Genomic DNA, 14,901 nt, shown 5'->3' with positions numbered 1-14,901 from the left:
TTGGAATGAAAATTTGGAATTCAAAACTATGAAATGACTTCAAAATACCGTTTGACCTTTGGCCACACCTCATACATGTTAAATGAATTCTAGATAATGAATTTCATATGCAATACATGCTCCGGTGCAAAATAACATACTAAAACGCATGAATTTCATATAATCTCACTAAGGGCAAAAATCAACATCCATGACATAAATGTGATTCTAAAAGAAGTTTGGCCCTTGGCCTCATGTCATATACATAAAATGAGAATCAAAAGTGTGCTTAGGCACACATTACAAGTTTCGAATCAAATATACACACTTGACAATTAAGACTACAATTGATATTCTGAGCCAACCTTCACAAAAATAGAAGTCTTCAAGTCCACAAGTCATCCAAGCATAATAGAAGTCTCAACTTTAATTCTTGTACCTAAAATATGTCCCAGTATCGTAGGGGTGAGTAACATAAAGCTACTCGTAGGAAATGAGCATATATTGACCTACGTTTTACAAGTTTGTATGATTTAATTATTGTGGCTCATTCCACCTAATGTCTATGTCAAAGGTGAGACTAAAGGAGCATCCTAGTTATCTAAGACCATTTCTAGTATCAATCACCTCATTCATGCAATTTTAGCAACATAGGGTCATGCTTACATAAAGCAACAACATAGGAGCATGCTTACAAAAAGCAACAACATAGGAGCATGCTTACACAAAGCAATAACATATATATTCTCAAGGTTATAAACTTGAAGTCTAAAATACAACATCAACTAAATATAACAATTTAGCATAATTAGAATATCTAATACCACACATCAAGACATAGATTCTCTAGGTTATCAACTAGAAATTTAAAAGTGTGAAATCAACTAAATATATCAATTAAGTATGGATGTACTTAACAACATCAAAATCGCCAATAGCCAAAACCACAAGTCAACAAGGTAAACATGATTGTCAACTTGGAATTGAATGCGAAAACAAATAGTGAAAGACTTGGACATCACGCTCGGAATTCTACCAAAACCTCAATGGTTATTCCGGGCACTAACCCGTAGGAAAGACCATCCTAAGTGCGCACTATCTCAATGACTTAAAGGACTCACGTCCCCGTACTAGAGCCAACCCCTAGCCATCTCAACTCAATAATGTTCCAATATTCCAAAATAAGCCAAATAAGTTCATAACTTATACATATTACTACTACATAGTAACAAGTTAGCAATATAACTCTCAATTATGCATAATAAGCATTTCATATCCATAATGCTACGAAATCACAAGCCAACAATATATTCATATTAGAAGCATACTCTCATGAATATAAATTTAACAACAATTCCCTTCAATGCATATAACACAATCAAGTGAATACTTCACAAGTCTAAATCCATGCTCTTAAAAATAGAAAAAAACTTCTAAAACATGATTAGATCCATGGATAAACAAGATAGAATCTAATTACATCAAAATAATTAAACTCTCTAGATTTCAAATCATTTCCAATTGGCTCCAATTTAATATATGTTAATAGACATATCATGGCCATTACATATATTTCCACACAAGCTTAATTAGGCCCATAAAACCACAAAATTAGATTTTAATTAATTCTCTTAATTAAAGTCTCTAAATTTTCAAACTCAACCAAATGCTCTCAAATTAAAGTATATTAACAAACATGCCAAAACTTAATTTAGAATCATAATACAACTCAATTTCATGCAAGGTACGGCCATGAATTTTAATCTTTCACAAAAAAGTTAAATATTAATTAAAAAGAACAATTCTTATTTAATTAATCCAATTTTAATATATATTAACCAACATGTTAAAACAAAATTTTCTACCATGCCACAATTCAAATCAAAGTTATAGATCATCATGAATTTTAAATCTTATACAAAGAATTAAAAATTACTAACTTTCTAGATTTGATACAAGGCACATATATAAGTTCTATAATCATGCTAAACACTCAATACAACACACACAAAAGCCTAAAACATTCCCTACCTCCATTTGAGATGAAATCTCAAATCCCCACCAAAATAAATCGACTCCGAATCCGACGAAACTCCTAAGTTTTGTCGGGCACAACACCACGAACAAGAATCCCAAGGAAGCCCCATCAAAGACACAACTTGACTTCAAACCCAAACTCAAGAAATGGCCAAAACGAGATTCCAATCGGTTGGAATCGAAGGCCTCACCGAGGGGAACAATAAACACTAAGGCATTAAGGTATTTCATTAAAGGGAAGAAGTTCAAAAGAAGAGAGAGAAGATGGCAGCCATGGCTGCCTCTAGATCCGGCCAAGACAGAGGAGAGAGAGAGCAAAAATCTGATTTTTCACTTAAAGGCCCCCTATTTATAGAAAAACTCAAAAAGTGTCCCAAACGGGCCCCGCAGGGTCCGGAAAAGTGAAATCTGAGCAGACGGGCTCAAACGGAAAAACTCTATACACAAAAAAGATTCCAAATGAGAAAATATGAACAACAAAAGAAACGGCGTCAAAAACTGAGTTCCGAGCAGAGAGTTATACCCAAAACAAGTTTGGCGCAAACCGGGGCCAGAAACCCTGAAACTGGAAACATCGTCCAGGAGGAAATTCTAAGAGTCCATGACTCGACAAAATGTGAAAATGAATCCCATATAAGGATCCAGGCTCAAAACAAGGCATTGAGCAATAACTTTCATTAATTGCACAATGACCCCTCTAAAAAGTAAAAACTGCGAAACTGCCCCAGAATGAAAATATCTTCCAAAAGATATTTTCTTAGATACCCTTGAAAGAAAATATCTTAGAAAAATATTTATGAAAAACACCCCAAGAAAAGAAAAAGTTTCCAAAGAACTTTGTATTTATGCCTCTATGGACACCGGGAGCAACCAGAGCACTTTCTCACGAAAGTAAAGATACGTATCTCGTAGAAATCATTGGGAATGAAGATACGTGAAGTCAAAAACCAACTCTGAACACAAGAAGTGTGGTTACGCAAACAGAGTGACAAATGAGGAAAAGACGGAATAGGAAAAAAGACAAAAAGTGAATAGTGTCGAAAAACGAAAAATGTGGGAATGACTTGGTCCTCAAAGGAAGTTGTCAATCCACAGAAAAGAGTCTCGGAAATCACTCCAGAGCACTCGAGACAACACTAATCGACAAGAAACCAAACTCAGAAGGGAAAAGACAACTGAAAAAATTTATCCGAAAAATCCGGGTCATTACAACCTTAATTAAAAAGATAAATATTAATTAAAAAGAGCAATTCTTATTTAATTAATCTAATTTTAATATATGTTAACCAACATGTTAAAACAGAATTTTCTACCATGCCATAATTCAAATCAACGTTATATATCATCATGAATTTTAAATCTTATACAAAGAATTAAAAATTACTAACTTTCTAGATTTGATACAAGGCACATGTATAAGTTGTATAATCATGCTAAACACTCAATACAACACACACAAAAGCCTAAAATATTCCCTACCTCCATTTGAGATGAAATCTCAAATCCCCACCAAAATAAATCGGCTCCGAATCCGACGAAACTCCTAAGTTTTGTCGGAGACAACACCACGAACATGAATCCCAAGGAAGCCCCATCAAAAACACAACTTGACTTCAAACCCGAACTCAAGAAATGGCCAAAATGAGATTCCAATCGGTTGGAATCGAAGGCCTCGCTGAGGGGAACAATAAACACTAAGGCATTAAGGTATTTCATTGAAGGGAAGAAGCTCAAAAGAAGAGAGAGAAGATGGCAGCCATGACTACCTCTAGATCCAGCCAAGAGAGAGGAGAGAGAGAGAAAAAATCTGATTTTTCACTTAAAGGCCCCCTATTTATAGAAAAACTCAAAAACTGTCCTGAACAGGCACCGCCGGGTTCGGAAAAGTGAAATCTGAGCAGACGCCCTCAAACGGCAAAACTCTATGAATGAAAAAGATTCCAAATGAGAAAATATGAACAATGGAAGAAATGGCGTCGAAAATTGAGTCCCGAGCAGAGAGTTATACCCAAAACAAGTTTGGCGCAAATTGGGGCCAGAAACCCTGAAACTGGAAAACATCGTCCAGGAGGAAATTCTAAGAGTCCACCACTCGACGAAATGTAAAAATGAATCCCATACGAGGATCCAGACTCAAAACAAGGCATTGAGCAATAACTTTCATTAATTGCACAATGACCCCTCTAAAAAGTGAAAACTGCGAAACTGCCTCAGAATGAAAATATCTTCCAAAAGATATTTTCTTAGATACCCTTGAAAGAAAATATCTTCAAAAGATATTTATGAAAAATACCCCAAGAAAAGAAAAGTTTCCAAAGAACTTTGCATTTATGCCCCTATGGACACCGGGAGCAACCAGAGTACTTTCTCACGAAAGTAAAGATACGTATCTCATAGAAATCATTGGGAATGAAGATACGTGAAGTCAGAAACCAACTCCGAACACAAGAAGTGTGGTTACGCAAACAGAGTGACAAAAAGTGAATAGTGTCGAAAAACGAAAAATGTGGGAATAACTCGGTCCTCAAAGGAAGTTGTCAATCCACATAATAGAGTCTCGGAAATCACTCCAGAGCACTCAAGACGACACTAATCGACAAGAAACCAAACTCAGAAGGGAAAAGACAATGGAAAAAATTTATCCAAAAAATCCGGGTCATTACAACATGCTTCTCAAAACGATAAACACTTTAACATACAATGCATCTAAATCATCTCAAGTCCTACTTAGGACAACCCTACCCATCATCCTTAGGTTTTCAAACCTAAAGCTCTCATACCATTTTGTAATGACCCAAAATTCCAATAAAAATACTCTGATACCAACTTTGTAACGACCCTAAAATGCTACCAGTCATAAAAAAAAAAATTCGGCATGATCTCTGCTAAAAAGGGTCCTACCACAACCTATTGAAATACATAAAGAAAAAATGTAATGGCCTCACTTGGCCATAAACTAATCTATTATGTCCCAAGACACAACGTAAATAGTGTTCTACATGTCATGATCACTTACTTCAACAATTTAATTCAACAATTTAATAGCATGCAACATCATTTCTCCCATTCAAGTAAGGCATATTACATAGTCTTTACATTTTGTTCAAATTTATATCAAAATGGAGCAAAAGACTCATAATTAAATTTACATGGCTATGCTAAACACTTTAAATATATATATCAAAATGTTGCTTTACAAAAATGATGGCCTAAGTCTACAAAAGGTTGCTAAAACACACTTCAAGTTTCCCCCTCATGTTTGTGGGGGGATGTCCTTCACCACCTCCTTTCCGTGACCTAAAAAATGTTAAATATAAGAGGTGAGCGAATTGCTCAATAGGTGGTGCCTAAGACACACCTCTTATGATCCTGTGAATTCACACAATGGATAGAAAAATAAAGAAACCGGACTATACCATAGCGTGGTAAACATAGCAACAAATTCGACAAACCAAGTCACAATTAAATTATGTCATGCAATGTCACTCCCCATTTTTCAAAACCACTTCTGCCATCATTTCCAAACCATTAATGTAACTCGTCCCATGGCAGCTCCATGACAATACGAGAGAAGGATTGACTTACTGTCCCTGACCACAAGGCAAACTCCAAGGCATCATTTGGGGCCCAGTTAACTAAACCATGCTAGGGCAGTCTCCCTAGTTCTCTCTAGGTCACATTAATGCCACAGACCCACAGGCAATCTCCTAGGCGACCGGGTTTTCGCAAACTTTCCATCAAAACCTTTCCCAAAATATTTTCTTTTATTTCTTTCAAAAACAATTTTCCATTTCAAATCAAATTTTTCCCTTTTTCATACACTTCCAATCACTTTGCACATTTTTCATGCCCAATGCTATGCATGAACATCACATACCTTTCCAATGTAATGACAATAAAAGATTTTACATTACACAATTCAATATACTTTCACATAGCAATTTCTAACAAATTAATAAGCACCAAAGGTATGGAATTTAACATATTAGGCATGCTTTTCATACAAATTAATTAATACACATATTTAGAGATTTTATATTATACAATTCAACATACTTTCACATAGCAATTTCTAACAAATTAATAAGCACCAAAGGCATGGAATTTAACACATTAGGCATGCTTTTCTCACACAACAATAACAATACACATAATTAAAAAAATTATGTACAACAATTGAATCATATTAAAGAAATTCATCACAATTATAGCATGCTAGAGAACAACACATGGAGAATAATTCACTAAAATCTAAGAAGTTATGGATTAAACACCCCTACCTCAATTTTGTAGAAAACCCTCAAATGGGTCCAAATTTTCAGAATTCTTAGAGTGGCTAAAAGTTAAAATTGTTTATATAGACTCGAAGATCTCACCGAGCTCTTCGAATTGCCACAAACGGCACTAAAAAATTCCAAGTAATGAGGAAGAAATCAAGGATTTAAGATAGTGAAAGAAAAAAGAAAAAGAAGAGAGAAAAAAGAGATAGCCATGAGATTGAGAGAGAAAAGTGAGGCCAGTAATGGTCTCTTGACCATTTTAAAAAAAAAAAAATAGTGGGCCCCACAAAAAATTAAAATATTTTCCTTTTCTTTTTTCTTTTTTATTTTTTTATCTTTATTCTCACCACAATTATATATACACAACTACATAAAACTCACATAAAGCACATTAAATAAAATGTATGGAATGTAAATGGACCCAATTAAAATCCCCGTATGCAACAATTCTGGTAGCAGGTCCTACACGGGACCGTTCGGCCCGAAAAACAAAAAAATGTCAAAATGGTCACCCTTGCATTTCAAAGAGTCCTAAACTCAATAAAATGCCCCAACCAACTCTCGGACACAACCGGCACACTCCATGGTATCCGATATGCAAAATGAGGAAAAACGAAAATACCTTTAAAATATCAGAAAATTCCAAAAAATAGAAGATGGTAAAATTTGGAAACATTACAGGTGGCTTCCACTCTAAAGAGTAGACAGCAATTCCCCAATTCAAAAAACTCTTTTACTTTTTTGCCCTTTCTCTCTCGTTTCTTGGGTGATAGAAGTGATATCTGGGTTTAGGCTCAAGGGAGTCGATACAGCATGGAGGAAGGCCAGTCCTCCTCCCCCCCACTACTGGCAAGCTCTCCATACTGGAGTATAGTCCTACCTAAACCGAAATATAGTAGTTTCTTGGACGAAACACGAGAAACCTTGTAGATCTCGCCGCGCTCTACGTTTTGCCGCAAACGGCACCCAAAAATTCTCAAAAGTGAGGAAGAAATCAAGGATTGAATATGTGAATAAAAGAAAAAAGAAAAATGAGAAAGAGAAGAAGAAAGGGAGAGCTTACGAGAAAGAGAAGAAAAATGAGGCCAAATGTGGTCTCTTGGCCACTAAATGTGTTAGTGGTGGGCCCCCAAAAATATAAATATCTTTTTGCTTTAAATTATTCACCACAAAATTATATATACATATGCTCCATGTATAACACAACCACAAATAGCATTAAACAATTTACTTAGGAACAAAAATAATAATGCATGGTATTCAAATAATCCGGGACACAACTCCCCGTACACAACAATTTCGGTAGCAAGTCTTGCCCGAGACTTTCCGGTCTAGAAACGGAAAAATGCCGAAATAGCAACCGGTGCATTTTCAAGAGTCCTGAACTCAAGAAAATGTCCAACTCAACTCTCGGACACATCCGGCACACCCCATGGTGTCCAGCACCCAAAACGTGAAAAAACGAAAATGCCCTTATAAAAATTAGAAAATTCTAGAAATTAGAAAATGGTAAACTTGAGGTCTTGGGATCAGTGGTTAGGATTGAGGCATATATTGCCGGTTGAAATGGGTAGCTGGATATAGGATATGTGTGTGCCGTGGTAGAAGGAGGACTTATGACCACCTTATGTGCGCTTTTTCATGAGATACCCACTACATGGTTGAGATTGTCCTATAGTCCAGTGAGAGTCTTTAGTGTGTGTGTGTGTGTGTGTGTCGGCTATGTAGCTATTGCATGAGTTTGGCTAAGGATATATTGTTTATCGGTTCTCTGATTGGGTTGTAGTAGAAAGAACTTATTTGTGGGTCTGACCTACTATTTATTTTTCAGGTCCACGTCAGTTCAGACTTAAAGTTCGTACGTGCTGATTAGAGAGCTTTCAAATTCACTCTTCTGAATTTTTTATGTAGGACATTATCTTAGACCTCATTTATTGTTTAGACTTATTCTTATTTTAGTTTTGGGTTTTAATTAGGGGTCCATGTTGTACGGATTCCGGAGTTGTACTTTGGAGAATTTTTATTTATGTTTGCTTATAGAGGATAATTATTATGGGACTATTTCTTGGAGATTAATATCAAAGAAGTTATTAATTATTAATTTTTCCTTTCAGCACATATATTTATTTATTTCTATTTTGTTTTGTATTCTGTGCTTATTTTAAAACATTAATTGTTTGATATCTTCTGGTGTAAATAAATATAATTCTAGGGTTTCTTCAATCTTCATCAAATCAGTGATCTAGATTTTTTTTCCCCCATAGTTTGGTTGACAAGAAAGGTAGAAAAGAAAACAAATAGAAAATAGGCCGGCCTTGCTTGGAATGAGTCTGTTTTCAGAGTGACCAAAATACAGAAAACTCTATTTTTAACTGCTTGGATAAGTTTTTGAAGAACATTTTTTCAAAAACTGAGTTACAAGAGTTAATAAATATATCCAATCCATGCATGATGCACACGTCTTAATGCTAATATTGCATTAGTAGACTTGGGAAAAAGGAAAAAAAAAAAAAAGTTTATTGCATTAGTAGCTAACATCATAAAAATAAATAAATAAATAAGTGATGTGTAAAATTTTTATTTTTTTAGTTTAGAAAATTATTTTTAATAGATACAATCAATCAGTTTTATGAGTTTTTGTTCTCTGAAAACTATTTTATAGTTTTCCCAACTTCGTAGATTTTCAAACTTAAAAAATTGAAAACTGTTTTTTATTTTGATTCTATGATAACTGTTCCTGAAACTGTTTTGAGAGTTGCAATCTAAGCTAAGGCCAAAGTTTCAGTTTGTATGTGAAGATGCAAGAAACTCCTTCTATTCTTTCTCTCTCTAGAATTCTTACACCTCAACCCGAATCAAGATCCCCCTCCTCTTCATTCCAACTCCTATTTATAGATACTTACCAGATATTTACAAGATATTTACAAGATATTTACTAATTGCTGGACCTGGGCCTATTCCTCAGTAAGCCCTGGTCGCTCTTGATGGGCTTACTCCCGCTCGGCCCATATGGCAGTGTCTTTCTATGGGCTGACCCAGTTGTTCGGACTGAAGGTTGTGTTTTACGAGTCGGACCTGGCCCATGTCATCCAGGGCCTCCTCAACTGCCCCCATAATTGCCCCTTATTTAATAAGGGGTAATTATTGATGGCGTCTCATCATGACGCTGACGGCTCGAGATAACCACGTGGGGGAGCGAACGGTCAGATCCAGAATCAATGTTCCGGGGTTCGAGGGATTTCTTGCCTTCCCGACGCTTCGGCCCTCGGGCCCCCTTGCCTATATAATGCTCTAGAATTCCACTTCACTTCCCTTTACCGTCTCCATCATCAGCCAAATCTCCCTCTTTCTAGAACTGTGCTAAGCCTTTTCCGGTGAAATCCTTCGAGAGTCATTCTCCCAGCGATCTTGCAGTCCTCCGAGGTTAGTTTCGTTCTTTTTACTTTCGGCAGGCTTCCATTTTCCCTCTTTTAGATTCTTCTTGCACTTCCACCATGGTTGTAGATCTGGGTGTTCTTCGTATGAGACTTAGACTTCCCGACAACATCGTAGTTAGGGTTTGCCCCCAAGACGTTAATATTACGACCGGCGCCGGCCTCCTGCCCGGCGAAGTCTTATTCACAAACCTTCAACTGAATGTTGTTAGGTTCCCTCTGCACCCTTTCTTTAGTTACGTCTTCAACAGATTGGGGATATCCCCTCTGCAGGTCAACCCCAACTTCTTTAGGATCATATCTGTTATGCTCTTATTGATGCGTGACAGAAATCTGGACCTTGACCTCATAGACCTCCTTCTGTGCTATAAGGTCAGTAAGATCCGTACTAACGAGCCCTTCTACCACCTCTACCCGTTCGAGAAGATGTCCATATGCACTGACACAATAAAATCTGAAAAGGGTTGGAGGGATAGCATAGTGGGTATTAGTGGGGCTTGGTCTTCGCCGGCTGCAGAGGATTACCCAATCCCGAGCGCCTTTGGTGTCTGCTCTGTCTCCTCCTATAAAAAATTCAAATCCCATAAACACGACTGCCCCTGTGAAACATGCGTTCCTCGTTTTTGCACTTACTTATGCCGCTCCTTGGGAATACCTTGTGATGACTTGAGCTACAGTGTTTGCAGGGATAGGATTAACTACTTGAAGAGATACGTTCTGAACGATATTCCTTCCTGCTCAGATCTCCTCACTTCAGACAACCTCTTTGCGCTCTCATCACTCGGCTACAATATGAGCAGACTGTAGATTCCCTCGTTTGGCAGGAGGAAAAATACTCCCCCAGTCATTCCTGCTGCTGGGGCGACCTCCTCTCCAGCGTCGGCTTCTTCTTCAGCCACCATATCTGACACTGTCCCGAGCGCAGTGGCTACTAACCCTGCTGCCAGCGCCCCTGCGGCCAACCAGAACGCGCCCTCCCCAGCTACCATAGCTCCTGCTGCTGCGGGGGGCGGTCGGGACAAAGAGCGAGGCAAAAGGCCTCATCCTGACAGTGAAATCGACCCTGAGGAGGAGCCTCTTATTAGAAGGACCCGAGTCTCTGGGCCGGGTACTCTCTTGCACCGAGCGATCAGAGCTCCTTCTCACTCTGGGCCTCCTGCAGCTGGTGGCTCTGCTTCTGCTTCAGGCCCCCCTTCTATCCCCAGCTTGCCGCCATGGGCCCCTCGGTACACTCGAACGGATGGGACGTTCGTGAAACCGAACGAGACCATGCTGAAGGATGGCCAGACCGCTATGGCCTACTACAGGAGCATGTGGACTCCGAAGGACATTGAGGCGGCAAAGGGCCTTTCCCAGAAGGACGTGTTCAGTCGCTTTCCCCAATCTGCTATGGAGGTGACTTTTATTTTCTAACTCATGAATTCTCTTATATTACTTGGTCTTGCCTTCGCCCGTTCTGACTATTGGTTTAACCGTTCTTATTGTGCACCTATGCAGACATTGTTCGGGATGATGGCCATGCAGAAGCAGGTGGAAATGGGGAACGCCAGGGCCCGAAAGTATTCTGACAGCCTGGAGGTGGCTAATAAAGAGAACGACCTCCTTGCCATGAAGAATACCGAGGTGCTGGTTCGGCTTGACAAAGCCGAGCAAGAGAGAGATGTCCTGAAAAAGGAGAATGATTCCCTTCAGGATGAGAAGGACGCCCTCCAGCTCGAGAAGAGCGTCTGGCAGACTGAGCAGGAATCACTCAGAGAAGAGAAGGCAGAACTCCAACGTCTTCTAGCTGATGAACAGTCTGCTCGGATGGCTTTTGAAAAAAGAGCTCTGGACGAGCGTACCGCTCTGATCGACGCTATCAGCAGAGTGGGTGGTGGGATGCTGGCCCTTCATGCTCGGTTCTCCAGGGTCGGTGCTCTTCGGTATGCTCAAGGATTCCGGGAAGGTTTCGCCGACCGGGTCCCGGATGAGGGACAGACCAGCTCCACTCCGGATGAGGTAGATAAGGATCTGGGGATCGAGCCTCTGGGGGTCTATGTCGACCCAGAACCCACCGAAGCGGAGCGTATATTTGATGAGTGCCAGGACATCACATCCTCAAGGATCATCACAGCTCCTCCTACCGCTCTGCCACTGACCGCTCCCCAATCGTCAACCGAGGCTCCCTCTGTAGCCACTGCTGACGCTGAACCCCAGCCGAACGACTCAGTTATTCACCTGGATTCCCCACCTCATGAAGGTGAGGCGGCTGATGGGGCCGAGGAGGCGAGTCGGCAGGACCAGGATGCTGTTGGTACTGAGGCGTCTAGCTAGGGCTCCTTCGAATTCTTCCAGTTCATATCTTCTTGTAATGATGGACACCTCTCTTTTGTAAACTAAATGTTCAATATTAATGAAATGGCCGAACTCTTTTTCTCTATGTGTTGTGCTCTGTTCAACTTATCTTCAGTACATATATATCTTTTCTCTCTTTTTCTTTTTATATTAGCTTTGCTGTGTGTTTGTACGGCAAGTGCCTGGCGCTCGGCTAGAATGCCACTTGCCACTTGGCTTTAAATTTTTAGCAAGTGTCTGGCGTTCGGCTTGTAGTGCCAGCTTCCACTTATCTTGCTTAAGTGCCTGGCGCTCGGCTAGAATGCCATTTGCCACTTGGCTTTCAATTTTTAGCAAGTGTCTGGCGTTCGGCTTATAGTGCCAGCTGCCACTTATCTTGCTTAAGTGCCTGGCGCTCGGCTAGAATGCCACTTGCCACTTGGCTTTCAATTTTTAGCAAGTGTTTGGCGTTCGGCTTATAGTGCCAGCTGCCACTTATCTTGCTTAAGTGCCTGGCGCTCGGCTAGAATGCCACTTGCCACTTGGCTTTCAATTTTTAGCAAGTGTCTGGCGTTCGGCTTATAGTGCCAGCTGCCACTTATCTTGCTTAAGTGCCTGGCGCTCGGCTAGAATGCCACTTGCCACTTGGCTTTCAATTTTTAGCAAGTGTTTGGCGTTCGGCTTATAGTGCCAGCTGCCACTTATCTTGCTTAAGTGCCTGGCGCTCGGCTAGAATGCCACTTGCCACTTGGCTTTAAATTTTTATAGTAGACCATTGGAAAAGAAAATTCTTCTCTTCTTTTTTTGTAAATTCCGGTAACTTGCTCATTCATATGTATTTGATTGACAACAAATAACATCCAATTAAAACCAGAACTTAGCTTCTATTGATAGTACCTCTTCAGAGACGTGGCGTTCCAGGGCTTGCTGACCAACTTTCCCGCCATGGTTTCCAACGTATATGCCCCTTTGCCAATGACTTCTGCAATTCTGTATGGGCCTTCCCAGGGTGGCATCATTTTTTTGACCATCCCCACCTTTCTTTTCAGAACCAGATCGCCCGGGGCAAAATCCCTGTGTTTTACTCTCTTATTGTGACTATTCGCCAGCACTTGCTGATACGATGCTAGCCTTATAGCCGCTGCGTCCCTCCTTTCGTCTATCATGTCGAGGCTCAATCTTAACATCTTGTCGTTCTGATCTCGACTCCATGCTAAGCTTCTGATAGTGGGGACTAAATGCTCAACCGGTATAACTGCTTCGGTACCATACGCCATCGCGAACGGGCTCTCCCCAGTCGGCCGCCTTGGGGTGGTTCTGTAAGCCCATAGAACGTTCGGGAGTTCATCCAACCACTTCCCCTTATGATCTTCCAGCTTCTTCTTAATGCAGGCGAAAATGGTTCTGTTTGTGATTTCTGCTTGTCCGTTAGCCTGAGGATGACTTACTGCAGCCAACTTCTGGTTGATTCCATACTCCTCCAGCAGCTTTCTTACTTGCCTGTTGTCGAGGTTTGTGCCATTGTCCATGACTATTGCTCTGGGAACACCGAAGCGGCAGATAATGTTGTTCCAGATAAATCGTCTCACCTGAGTCTGAGTCACGCTAGGATACGGTTCTGCCTCCACCCATTTAGTGAAATAATCCGTGGCCAGTAACACATACTTGTTCTGAGCTCTTGCAGTTGGCAGAGGACCGACCACATCCATCCCCCATTGCGCGAAAGGCCACGGCAAGGCCATTACGTGCAATTCTTCAGGTGGTTGGTGGATCATTGGTCCATATCGTTGGCACTTATCGCACCTTCGAGAGAACTCCTCCGCATCTCTTGACATGTTTGGCCAAAAATACCCTTGTGTCATTGCTTTATGCGCTAACGATCTTCCCCCAGAATGATTGCCACACACACCCTCATGAATAGCTCGCAATACCTACTGCGACTCCGCGGGGGTGACACATTTCAAGTACGGGCCAGAATAGGACCTTCTGTACAGCTGGTTCCGCACGATGGCGTACTTGGCAGCATTCTTTTTGAGTTTCCTAGCTTCATCCCTTTGCATAGGCAAAACGCCATCTCGAATATAGGTAATGATTGGGTCAATCCAACTCGGTTCATACGGTATGACGTTGACTTGCCAAGGGTCCGAGACCATCGGTTCTTCGAAAATGGACGGCTGGGTCACTATTCCCACTGGAATCACCCTCGCCAATGTTTCACCGCAACTTGAAGCACTGCATGCTAAACGGTCTGCATCTGCATTCTGTTCCCTCGGCAACTGTATGAATTCAATCTTTGCAAAGTCCTTGGCTCTACGCAGAACGGCAGAACGGTATGCCCCCATCATGTCATCCTTTGTTGCGTACTCACCATTTACCTGCCGAACAATCAGCTGCGAGTCACTATACACTGTCAAACTTTTGATATGTAGCTCTTTGGCCAACTTTAATCCATTTAGCAACGCCTCGTATTCCGCTTCATTATTGGTGGCTCGGAACTCAAGTCTGAGTGCTTGGCTCAAGGAAGTACCCTCTGGGGTTTGCAGTTTGATCCCAATCCCAGCCCCCGTCTGGTTAGAGGAGCCATCCACAAAAAGTTTCCAAGAGCCGCTTCTAAGGTCCTCTTCCGTATCTTCGGCATCACATTCTAGTAGGAAATCGGCCACCGCTTGCCCTTTAATAGCTGTTCTCGGCTCGTACGTTATGTCAAATGAACTCAACTCTATGGCCCACTTTGTCATTCTGCCCGAGAGCTCTGGCTTGTGCATGAGCGTTCTGATTGGGAAAGTTGTTAGAACAGCTATGGGGTGGGATTCAAAATAATGCCTTAACTTTCTTTTTGCATTTACAAGTGCAAGTAC

Source organism: Cornus florida, unplaced genomic scaffold (assembly GCF_030987335.1).
Source record: "Cornus florida cultivar Cherokee Brave unplaced genomic scaffold, ASM3098733v1 CherokeeBrave_3.0.0_Hap2_Chr02, whole genome shotgun sequence".
NCBI lineage: Eukaryota > Viridiplantae > Streptophyta > Magnoliopsida > Cornales > Cornaceae > Cornus > Cornus florida.
This window is presented reverse-complemented; position numbering follows the sequence as displayed.